Raw genomic sequence first — 11,295 nt, 5'->3', positions numbered from 1 at the left:
TTTGATGCATTTTTGCAAACTTTCTTTCACTTTTCATTTCTTTGAACTCAAATTGATTTCTTTTTGTGCCCATTCCCTTTGATGACAAAAATGTGGTAGAACATGGATGAATGATGGAAGTATGCATGGTTTCAAGGGTCACCTTGGAATAAACGGTAGCCAAGGAGTTATCACACCACAAGGTACTCTTGACTAGGCCTTAAACCATGGGTCAAAGGATACTAGCATGACACATCCTAGGGTAATTTACAAGTATTCTAACAAGCAAAGTCTTAAGAATAAAAAGCATCTACTAGGGCCTATATACACTTGTCAAGCTTCCCAAATAGACGGTTTCGCAAAATTTTTCTAACATGCAAACTACATGCCATGATGCAACTAGCATATACACATCCTAATGCAAATGATTCTACCAACTAATATGACATATAATCTAAATGTAAGTCCTAAGTTCACATTGTTTTACCGCATCAATCAAAATAAAGCCACATAGTCATTAACATAAAGAGGAAAAAGGAGATTGGAAAGATCATACCATGCGGTCTTCAATATCCTCATGTCTCGGATGTGGCGTAGTCAATCAAAGTGAACAAGGATAAAACAAACACAATATATACAAGACAATATATACAAAGGAAATGAACTTGTTTTTGGTTTTTCAATTTTTTTCAATTTTTTTTTTTGATTTTTGAAATTTTTCAATTTTTATGGTTTTTGAATAAAAGTTAAGTGTTAGAATTCCCATCCCCACACTAATATGGGCATTGTCCTCAATGGCCAAAATGATGGAAATTATGCAAAAATGATGCATGATTTCTATACTAAATGCAATTCTACACTAAGCTATACTACATGATGCATGGTTTTTGTTATGACGGAGAGGATAATTTAGATTACCTCCCGTTGTGTATGCATTAACTTCCCCAAACCAAATAAGACACTATTGCTAATGTCAAAGCATTGGGGTAGTTCATGCACACACTATGCTATGCATGAAACTAGATTGTCATTTTGGATTTTACAAAAATGGGAACAATAAAGTAAGAACACCTCAATGGTACCGAGGTGTGAGTCCTTTGATGTTGCTAGGACTAAACTAACAATGATCAAAATGAAATAAAATACAAAGAGATATAGACAAACCATGGGAGTGTAGGAGTCTCCAAGACTAGTCTTCCATCATGCTATCATCATCATCACTTCCCTCATGAGAAGTGGTCACATTGCCACTTTTCTTGGCACTTTCTTCATCACTTTCTTCATTATCTTGCTCATCATCATCTTCACCATCTCTTTCTCCATCTCCACTTGCTTCTTCCTCAATATTATCATCAATCTCTTCACCATTTCCAACAACCTCATTGTCTTCCATCACGTCCCTAGATGCACCCGGAAACAAGGCTTCTTTATCCGCCCAACTAGGCAAAGGACAAGATGGATCAAGGAGTCCTTGCCTAGCTAAATGTAAGAGGGGAGGATATTGAGCCAAATATGCATTCTTCCGATCTTCATAAGCTTGCTTGTGCATTGCTTGCATAAGAAGAGTGACATAGTCTTTCCCAATTTCAACTCCTTGCGGTTTGAACTCTTCATACACAAAGGGGTAAGGCGGTATAACAATGGAAGAGGGGGGGGGGGGTTTCATGATCACCCTTTTGTTGTTGAATGATGTACTCGGCTTCTTCGGATAAGGGAAGTAAATAGTTGGTCCGGTGGACACTTAGACGACAAATCTTCGCGGGTAAAGTGAATGATCGAGCCTCACTAGTAAGCCACCCATACTTGGTGTCAAGGGGATTGTGAGCAACCCACTTGAACTTGTTAATCATGATAGACATATCAATAAGATGGCCACCTTCCTTAGCCTTGTACTTGCTATCCTTATTGAAATTAGGATCAAAGTGCTTGGCGAGGACCATGACTAGGCCGCCATTAACAATAACGGTTGTACCCTTCTTCCCACTATCAACATGGAGCCATCTATCAACCAATAGCCTCAAAGAATTGTAAGGCTTGGTATGAATTCTTCCAATATTCAAAGCCGATTCAAGGAGAATAAAATCAAGTCTTGTGAAATGATTGGTGTCTTTCCTAGCAATTATGGTATTTCCCACAACTTTGTGCCATACTCTTATGCCCGGATGATGGACCAAAAGAGCACGACAAGCATGAAAATCATCAAATTTCTTCCCGGAGATTGCCTCCCAAAGAGGCTCGGGGTCATACTTCCCATATTGCTTATGATATTTCTTTTCATCGCTAAGACCCAAAATTTCTCCCAATTCCGAAAAGGTAATGCGTCTACTAGTGTTAGCTAGACGAAACTCAAGATTTTCCCTATTCTCAACTTTTGTCACTTTTAAAGAACTTAAGAATTCCAAGACAAGGGAGGGGTATGTTACTTCCTTTGTTTCAAACAATTTCTTCAAACCCATGGCATTGAAAAAGGCTTTTGTTTGTTCAAGAACACCCAATTTCTCCAAAGCATCTTTACATATGAATTTGGTGGATTGAATTGATTTCATAGCAAACTTGGCAAATGTCTTTCTATGGGTATCGGAAATAAAAGTTACCTCCGGATAATGCAAGAGTTGATCGATTACCGGAGTAGAAGGTGATGCTCTCATAGAAGTTTGTTGTTGTTGTTGCACTTCCAAGTTTGGTGTTGATACCACCATTGCCAAATCTTTCTTTGTTTGGAGAGCTTTTTGCCTTAGAGAGAGAGCCTTTGCCTTTGGTGCCTTTGTTGCCTTTGTTGCACCCTTTGTCCTTGCCATTTGATGAACTAACCAAGAAAAGAATCAAAAATCTTCAATTTGTAGAATGCCCAAATCGATTTGAAGGTGAAAGGCTTTGCCTTTATGAAATCAAAAATCGACTCAAAGGTTGAAGAATTTGTTCTTGGTTTTGATTGTTATTGAAGATGGAGTGATTGATTTGTTATTTGAAGGATGGTTTGATTTGATTTTGGTGGATTTTGTTGAGGGTTTTTGTTTTTGTGATGGAGAGGATGAGGGTTTTGATGTTTAGGGTAGTGTTTATGAATGAATGAATGAATGAATGAAGGTGGGGTGGGTTATAAAGAAGTCGACAATTTCAAAACGCAGGGACAATCCGTGCGGATTGGGCGCAATCCGTGCGGATTCTGCAGCTTCAAAATTTTCAAAATCCCGCCTAGAGACGGGCGGATTCTGGGGAATCCGCTCGGATTCTGTGGAATCCGCTCGGATTCTTTTTGAGGGACGGGCGGATTTTGTGCAGGACGGACGGATTTCAGTCCAGAGATTTTTCTTTGTTTTCTTCAGCTTCAAGACGGGCGTCTTGTATAAAAGACGGACGGATTCTGTGAGACGGGCGTCTTTCCAGAAATCCGCTCGGATTCTTTAACAGTCAAGAAATTTGCAATTTCAGCTCAGCCCAGGACGGGCGTCTTCTCAGCAGGACGCTCGGATTTGCTGCAGACGGGTGGATTCTCAGGAATCCGCTCGGATTCTTCTCTGTTGTACACGGATTCATTCCAATCGTGCACAAACGCAATCCCTTATCATTCTTTCTTTCTTTCTTTCAAATCTTGTGTTCTTCATTGTGGGGGCACTTACCAAGGCATGAATAGCCTAGGCAATTGCCATCCCCACACTAAGGCAAAGCACTACACATCATTTGAAATCGTTAGTCCCTCCCTCACTTCTCTCTTTTCATGACAATTATTTTGATCAAAGTAAATAAAAATCCAAAAATGACAAAAATGCAATACAAGAATTGAAATGTAAGTTAGGGAGTTAGAAATATTTACAAGTGGTGGTTTAGGGAGGACTCCACCAAACTCTCATTCTTGATGAGATGTCAAGGGGGCATGTCCAAGGTGTTGTTGATGTTGCTCAACACCTTGAAGAAGTAATCAAAAGCTTGTTCATTGTTATGGTAAAGGTCCTCAATAGACCGTGCCCCTTGTTGTTGATCATGATCGATGGCATGCCCAATGTAGGGATTTAAGATCCCTTCAAATTCGTCGTCCCAAAGACCACAAACTTCATTGAGTTGATCATTGAAAATCTCTTGCTTAGATGGAGACAATTCTCCCAATTTCTTCTCTTGGCTAATGAGGCCATCTTCTTCTTCCTTGGTTGATTTTGATGAGCTTTGCAAGCTCTCCTTGTCACAATTCACTTGCTCTTTGAATGGAGCATCTTCAACTTTCTTCCTCCATTGGAGTTCCGATTTCTTCCTTTCATCTTTCCGGCTATAATGATCAATCATGAAACATGGCCCATGCAAACGAGGAGCTCTCATGGTCTTGTCAAGATTAAAAGTTATGCTTTCATCTCCCACTTCTAGAGTGAGCTCTCCATGTTTCACATCAATCACCGCACCCGCGGTGTGTAGGAAAGGTCTTCCTAAGATGATTGGAATGTTGGAATCTTCCTCCATATCAACAATGACAAAGTCTACCGGGATGAAAAACTTCCCAATTCGTACGGGGACATCTTCCCATATCCCTAATGGTGTCTTCGTCGATCTATCGGCCATTTGAAGTGTGATATTGGTGCATTTAAGCTCTCCCATTCCCAACCTTTTACTTACCGAGTATGGCATGACACTCACACTAGCCCCTAGATCACATAAGGCTTTGTTGATCGTTGTGTCGCCAATGGTACACGGTATTGAGAAGCTTCCCGGATCCTTTAACTTTGGAGGTGAACTCCCTTGAAGTATTGCACTACTCACCTTAGTGAAGGCGATAGTTTCAAGTTTCCGGATCGACTTCTTCTTTGTGAGGATATCTTTCATGTACTTTGCATAGGCCGGTACGTGATTGATTAAGTCCGTGAAAGGAATTGAGACTTCTAAGTTCTTCACAATTTCCATGAACTTTCCAAGTTGATCATCAAATTTGGGCTTGGCTTGACGACTTGGAAAAGGAAGTCTAATCACAATGGGCTCCTTCTCTTTGGCTTTGTCTTCATTTTTCTTTGAACTTTCTTCTTTTGATGATTCCCCTTCTTTGGGGCTTTGCACAACAACTTCATTTTCACTAGCTTTCACAACTTCATCCTCAACTTGCTTCTTGATTGCCTCATATCTTGTACCACTTCTCAAGTGAATGGCACTAACCGTTTCATGTCTAGGGGGATTACTTTGAGGTGGTAATTGCCCCTTTTGTCTTTGTGAGCTTGAAGATGCTAGTTGAGTCAATTGTGTTTCCAACATCTTGGTGTGAGCTAGAATGTTGTTGATGGTGGTGTCCTTTGCTTGGCTATCTTTTTGCATTTGAGTGAAAAATTCTTGTTGATTCTTTTGCATTTGGAGGACCGCTTTTTGGACATCAAAACCTTGGTCATTTTGGTGATTGTATGGATTTTGATTTTGGTAACCTTGGTTTTGATTGTAAAAGGGTCTTTGATTTTGATTTCTCATGGGTGGTGGAGTGTATGTTGTTTGAGGGTTTTGAACATTTTGGCTTTTGTATGAGAGATTTGGATGGAACTTGGTGTTTTCATTGTATAAATTTGAATAAGGGGTACCACTTTTGTAAGCTTGGAAAGCATTAACTTGTTCGGTTGTTCCCCTACACTCACTTGGGTCATGACCCAAAGTTCCACAATTCTCACATATCCCACTTGGGATTGATGAGGATGCCGTCATGGCATTGACATGATGCTTTGATGTTTTTGAGTTTTCCTCAAGTCTAGCCATAGCTTGTTCAAACTTCAAGTTGATTGTGTCAATGTGAGCACTAAGTTGAGCACCCAATTGAGTAACGGAGTCCACTTCATGCTTTCCTCCTCTAGTAGCCTTGCGAGGCCTACTATATTGTGAATTATGGACCGCCATTTCCTCAATTTTGTTCCATGTTTGATTGTCATCAACTTCGGTGAACATTCCATTTGATCCCATATTGAGAATGTTCCTTGAATCTTCATATTAACCATTCCAAAATTGTTGCACTAAAAACCATTCGCTAAGTCCATGGTGAGGACATGAGCGACAAATACCTTTGAACCGCTCCCAAGCTTCATACAAAGATTCTTCATCCCTTTGCTTAAAACCCGTAATTTGAGCCCTTAGCATGTTAGTCTTTTCCGGTGGGTAGAATTTTTTGTAGAAAGCTAGAGCTAACTTCTTCCAAGAATCTATTCCAAGGGTGGCCTTATCAAGGCCCTTCAACCATTGCTTTGCGGTGCCGATTAACGAAAAAGGAAATAAGACCCATCTTATTTGGTCTTGAGTCACGCCCGTTTGAGAGATAGCATCACAATAATCGCAAAAGGTTTCCATATGAGAATGAGAGTCCTCACTAGGCATTCCCCCGAATTGGCTCCTCTCAACTAGTTGGATGAAGGCGGACTTGGCAATAAAATTACCGGTGAGATGTTGCGGTGTAGGAGTACCATTTGGTAGATTCTCCTCGGTGGGTATAGAGTGTGACGAGAATTTAGGCATTGTAGGTGGATTTTGTGTGGTATTGTTTAATGGGTTCTCTTCTCCTTCTATTGCGAAAGGATTGACAAACTCACTAGTGGGTTGAACAACTTCACCAATACCTCCCAAATTCCTCCTAACAAGTCTCCTATTATTCGTCAAGGTTCTTTCGATTTCACGGTCAAAAGGTAACAAATCTCTTTGTAACCTTCTAGACATGCAAAATATCAAACAACTCGAAAACAATTAGAACAAGCCTTGAGGAGTTTACTTCCCCAAGGTGAAAAAGACACAACTAATAACAATAAAAGAAATCTAAATCAATTAAACACCCTCCCTGGCAACGGCGCCATTTTTGATCGAGGCCATTTCGTGTTCACAATTAAGCATATGTGGTCGTTGGTCAATGTTCGATACAAAACACAATTTATACTTCACAAACAACTCTACAATTAGTAAAGAGGCAAGTAAAGGTCGGATCCCAAGGGACGGGTATTGAAATGAGAATTCTATTGTAACTAGTAGTGTCTAGGGGGTGTCACAAATTGGGTTGATGTAGAAGGTTACTAAACTAAAATAGCAATGAAAATGAACTAGCAAGATGAATAAAATAAGGGGTGTAAACAATTGATTAAAGGCACTAGGGTGTTATGGGTTCATAGGGGAATCATGGGATATGATCATACAAACATGTTCTCAAATTATAAGCAAGCAATTATTGTTGTGATGGATTGAGTTGGGTTATATCTTACAATCCTAGGAAAGTTTGGGTCCCGGAGCCGAATCGATTAGATTGTACAACACCTACAAGTCGACTTAATCTTTCCTACTCAACACATGCATGGTCTAACAAGACTCGAGTTGGGTTATGTCTTACAAGTCAAGTTGAAAGGATAGAAGATGATAGTAAATGCAAGGATTCATAGGCTTAGCATTTCATCAAATATAACATGTGCATGTATTAAGCTCAAAACAAGCAAGCAAATAAGATATGAAAGCATATTGATTTAAGCATGAATCATCCCCCATGTTGGTTTCCCCTAATCACCCATTAAACCCTAGTTAAGAGACTACTCACTCATTATCATGTTGATCATGCTAGAAAGGTTGTCAATCATACTAACATAATGAAACATGATGAATAAATGAAAGTAATTAACAATAATTAAAAAGGGATTAAGAGATTATACCTACTAATGATTCCAATAATAAAGCAAGAATAATAGAAGTACTTGAATCCTAGATTGAGAGGTTGTCAATCTCCCAATAATAACCCAAATAATCTTCAATTACCCAAAATAAAGGAAGAACAAGAGAGAGATTAAAGAACTAAAACTTGGATTAAAACTTGATTAATACTTGATTACAATATTGAAGAGAGATTTGATTGATATTAACTACACTAATTATTGATAAGAAGAACATGCTCCTCTAATTAGATTAATGGGGTATTTATAGTGAAAATTAGGGAGGATGCATTAGGGTTAACTAAGGGCTAAACTAGTAATTACACTTTTAAGTTGAGCAAGGAGACTCCGGTATTTCTCGAGAGAAGGGCTTCTCTTTTCATAGCTTGAAGAATGAAAATCGTCTTGCATCTTGAAATCCGTGCGGATTAGAGTCGGGACGGCCGGATCTGGGCTGAGGAATCCGAGCGGATTCAGGAGAGGGACGCTCGGATTATGCTGGGGGAATCCGAGCGGATTCCAAGGTGGGACGCTCGGATTGGGCTGGACGGACGGGCGGATTTGGTACAATCCGTTCGGATTGTAGTTCAGCGTCAATTCTTCTTCTTTTCTTCCCTTTTCTTCATAAATTCCTTGGGGATTTCCTCGGGGACTCAAGGATCCTTTTCTCAACGTTGTTCTTCTACTATGATATGTACAAAGGCCTTCTAGTTTTGTCTCTTCTTGATGCTTGGTCATTGAATACAATCAATTTAGCCTCGTTTTGCCATGAAAATGCAAGATTCTTACTCCTTTCCTACCAAGGGATCAAAATCTCAAAGAATATGCAAAACAAAGAACTAAAGATAAGAAATGACCCAAATAGGCACTAAAAAGCATGGAAACAATGGTAATTCGGGGGCTAAATATGCGCCAATTATGGTCACATCAAAGGTCAACAAGATATCTATAAAGCACGACTAGTTGCTAAAGGTTTCACCCAAGTGCCAGGTTTGCACTACGATGAAATTTTTGCACCCGTAGTCATGCTGCGTTCCATTCGGATTATCTTAGCGATTGCCGCTTTTCATGACTATGAAATTTGGCAAATGGATGTGAAAACCGCCTTCTTAAACGGTTTTTTGGAGGAAGAGTTGTACATGGTACAACCCGAAGGTTTCATCGATCCAGAACATCCTAAGAAAGTGTGCAAGCTTAAGCGTTCCATTTATGGACTTAAGCAAGCATCTGGGAGTTGGAATCATCGCTTCGACCAAGTGATTAAAGAAAATGGATTTACTCGATCGGTCGAGGAACCATGTCTTTATATCAAGTCGAGTGGGAGCAAGATTGTCTTCCTAATATTGTATGTCGATGACATACTCCTGATTGGGAATGACATACCTCTCTTAACTTCGGTGAAAGTATGGTTGAAAAACCATTTCCAGATGAAAGATCTGGGAGAGGCACAAAGAATTCTAGGCATCCGTATCTATCGAGATAGATCACGACGGATGTTATCTCTCAGTCAGGAGTCGTACATAGACAAAGTCCTAGAGAGATTCAGCATGACTAACTCCAAGAAGGGGTTTCTTCCTATGGCTCCAGGGGTGCATTTGAGCAAGTCTCGGTCACCGAGACACAGGAAGAGAAAGAGCGCATGACACGGATTCCTTATGCCTCGGCTATAGGATCAATCATGTATGCCATGATATGCACACGTCCGGACGTGGCATATGCATTGAGTATGACAAGTCGATTCCAACAGCATCCAGGTGAATCACATTGGATGGCTGTCAAGAACATTCTTAAGTACCTACGGAGGACTAAAGATTGGGCATTGACTTATGGAGGCGAACAAAAGCTATGCGCAACCGGTTACGCAGATGCTAGCTTCCAAACGGATCGTGATGACTCGAAATCTCAGTCTGGATTCGTTTTTACTCTTAATGGCGCTGCAGTCAGCTGGAAGAGTTCCAAACAAAGTTACAAAGCAGATTCTACGACCGAGTCCGAGTACTATGCCGCGTGCGAAGCTACAAAGGAAGCGATATGGATGCGTCAATTCTTACATGGACTATCTGTAGTGCCTAGTTCGAATGACCCGATCACTATCTATTGCGACAATAGAGGTGCCATCTTCCAAGCTAAGGAGCCAAAGTCTAGCAACAAGTCTAGACATGTACAACGGAAAGCTCATCTAATCCGAGATTACGTGGAGCAAAAGGAAGTAGTGATAGAAAAGATTGCTCTGAGATGATAACATAGCAGATCCTCTCACTAAACCATTACGACAAGATAAGCATGAAGGGCATGTTAATTCCATGGGAATTAAACGTGTTCCTAAGTTGTAGTACTCTTTTATGGATTAGATTCATTCTCTTTTGTACTCTATACGACATCATCGTTTTGATATTTTATACATATTTTGTTTTTCATGTGGATTTGTACGACAAATTTTGAACACCACAAAGTGAACTGAACAAACATTATATTTTTGGTCCTTAATTGCCCACGTGAGCTGATAACTCAAGGTAATTATTTTGTGACGTTGGTTGATGGTGGGTTCAACGAGCCATAAGTCAACAGGTTGACTGACCAATCAGAGAAGCGTGTTATACGGTTATCACGTAGGACACAATTGTGACATCAACGTGGAGTCCTAAATGTTTTACAACATTCGGTGCCCGGTCATGGATAGGACCTCCATGGTGATCCTAAGAGTCGATTCTTTTGACTATCGACTGTCTCTTGAGACTAAGACAGATTTTGGGTGACATTGGTTTCTTTCTCACGGTCATCCGTAACAGGGGGCCAAGTAGATTGTTTATGGGTCATTTCATGCTGTGCTTAGATCGGAAGGAGTTCGAGTTGAAGGAAATATTCAGCCTTTATCAGGTACTCGATATTTCTCAGGGCCACTCGAGGAGTCAGAATCGAAATGCATGGCCATGCTCGAATACGTATTCGTTTTATCAGTTAAGTTACTCTCTAGTCGGGGAAACCACTCTAGATACAGATCGATTGTAAAATACGACCTTTGCGGATCCGGATCTGCAAATTGTTTTACATTGAGTGGGAGAAATTTTAAATGAATATGAGAATCGGTTATCTCACATACACTTGTACGGACAAGTGGGAGTTTGTTGGAGGTGGTGTCCTCCAGTTAGTGCGGATAACGTCATTGCACATACACTTGTACGGACAAGTGGGAGCTTGTTGGGGATGGTGTCCTTTACAGTTAGTGCAAGGACTTATAAATCTCTAAAAGGATCAAAGGGTATACTTTTGTATCATAATCAGTTGGTCCACGTTTATCAATAACGGTTGGCTTGCTAGATAAGTTTGACGTTATTGTCATACAGATGGCGGTGATCAACTGGTCCCTAAAAGTCACACCTATAGGATACGTTTGAGAGATGTGACGGTATGAAAATACAGTCATGTAGATGCCAAATTTGACTAACCAGTTAGTCCGAGTTATTTGACTAGTAATTAGTCAAAAATGTGATGTTGAGATATTTTATTTAATACGGATTAAATAATAACGGCTAAGGCGAATTAAGCAATTAATTCGTAAAATTGAATATAAACGATTTATATTTGATTAACGTATATTGAATAAATTAATTATACAATATTGTCTTTGTCGGACATGTATTAACATTTCAACTAATCCGCGTTATTAGTTAATGTTTTATTACCGATA

General features: G+C 39.9%; 1 non-coding gene across 1 annotated transcript; it reads left to right on the top strand.

The window, feature by feature from the left end:
* The first annotated feature begins 5,962 nt into the window (after positions 1–5,962).
* On the top strand, positions 5,963–6,069 carry LOC141616583 (small nucleolar RNA R71). Its single transcript, XR_012530920.1, has one exon. It is a non-coding gene; the product is annotated as a small nucleolar RNA R71 (small nucleolar RNA).
* The last annotated feature ends 5,226 nt before the right edge of the window (positions 6,070–11,295 follow it).

This window comes from Silene latifolia, chromosome 11 (assembly GCF_048544455.1).
Source record: "Silene latifolia isolate original U9 population chromosome 11, ASM4854445v1, whole genome shotgun sequence".
NCBI classification, from domain to species: domain Eukaryota; kingdom Viridiplantae; phylum Streptophyta; class Magnoliopsida; order Caryophyllales; family Caryophyllaceae; genus Silene; species Silene latifolia.
Note: the sequence above shows the minus strand (reverse complement) of the source record. Positions and strands in the feature narration are given on the sequence as shown.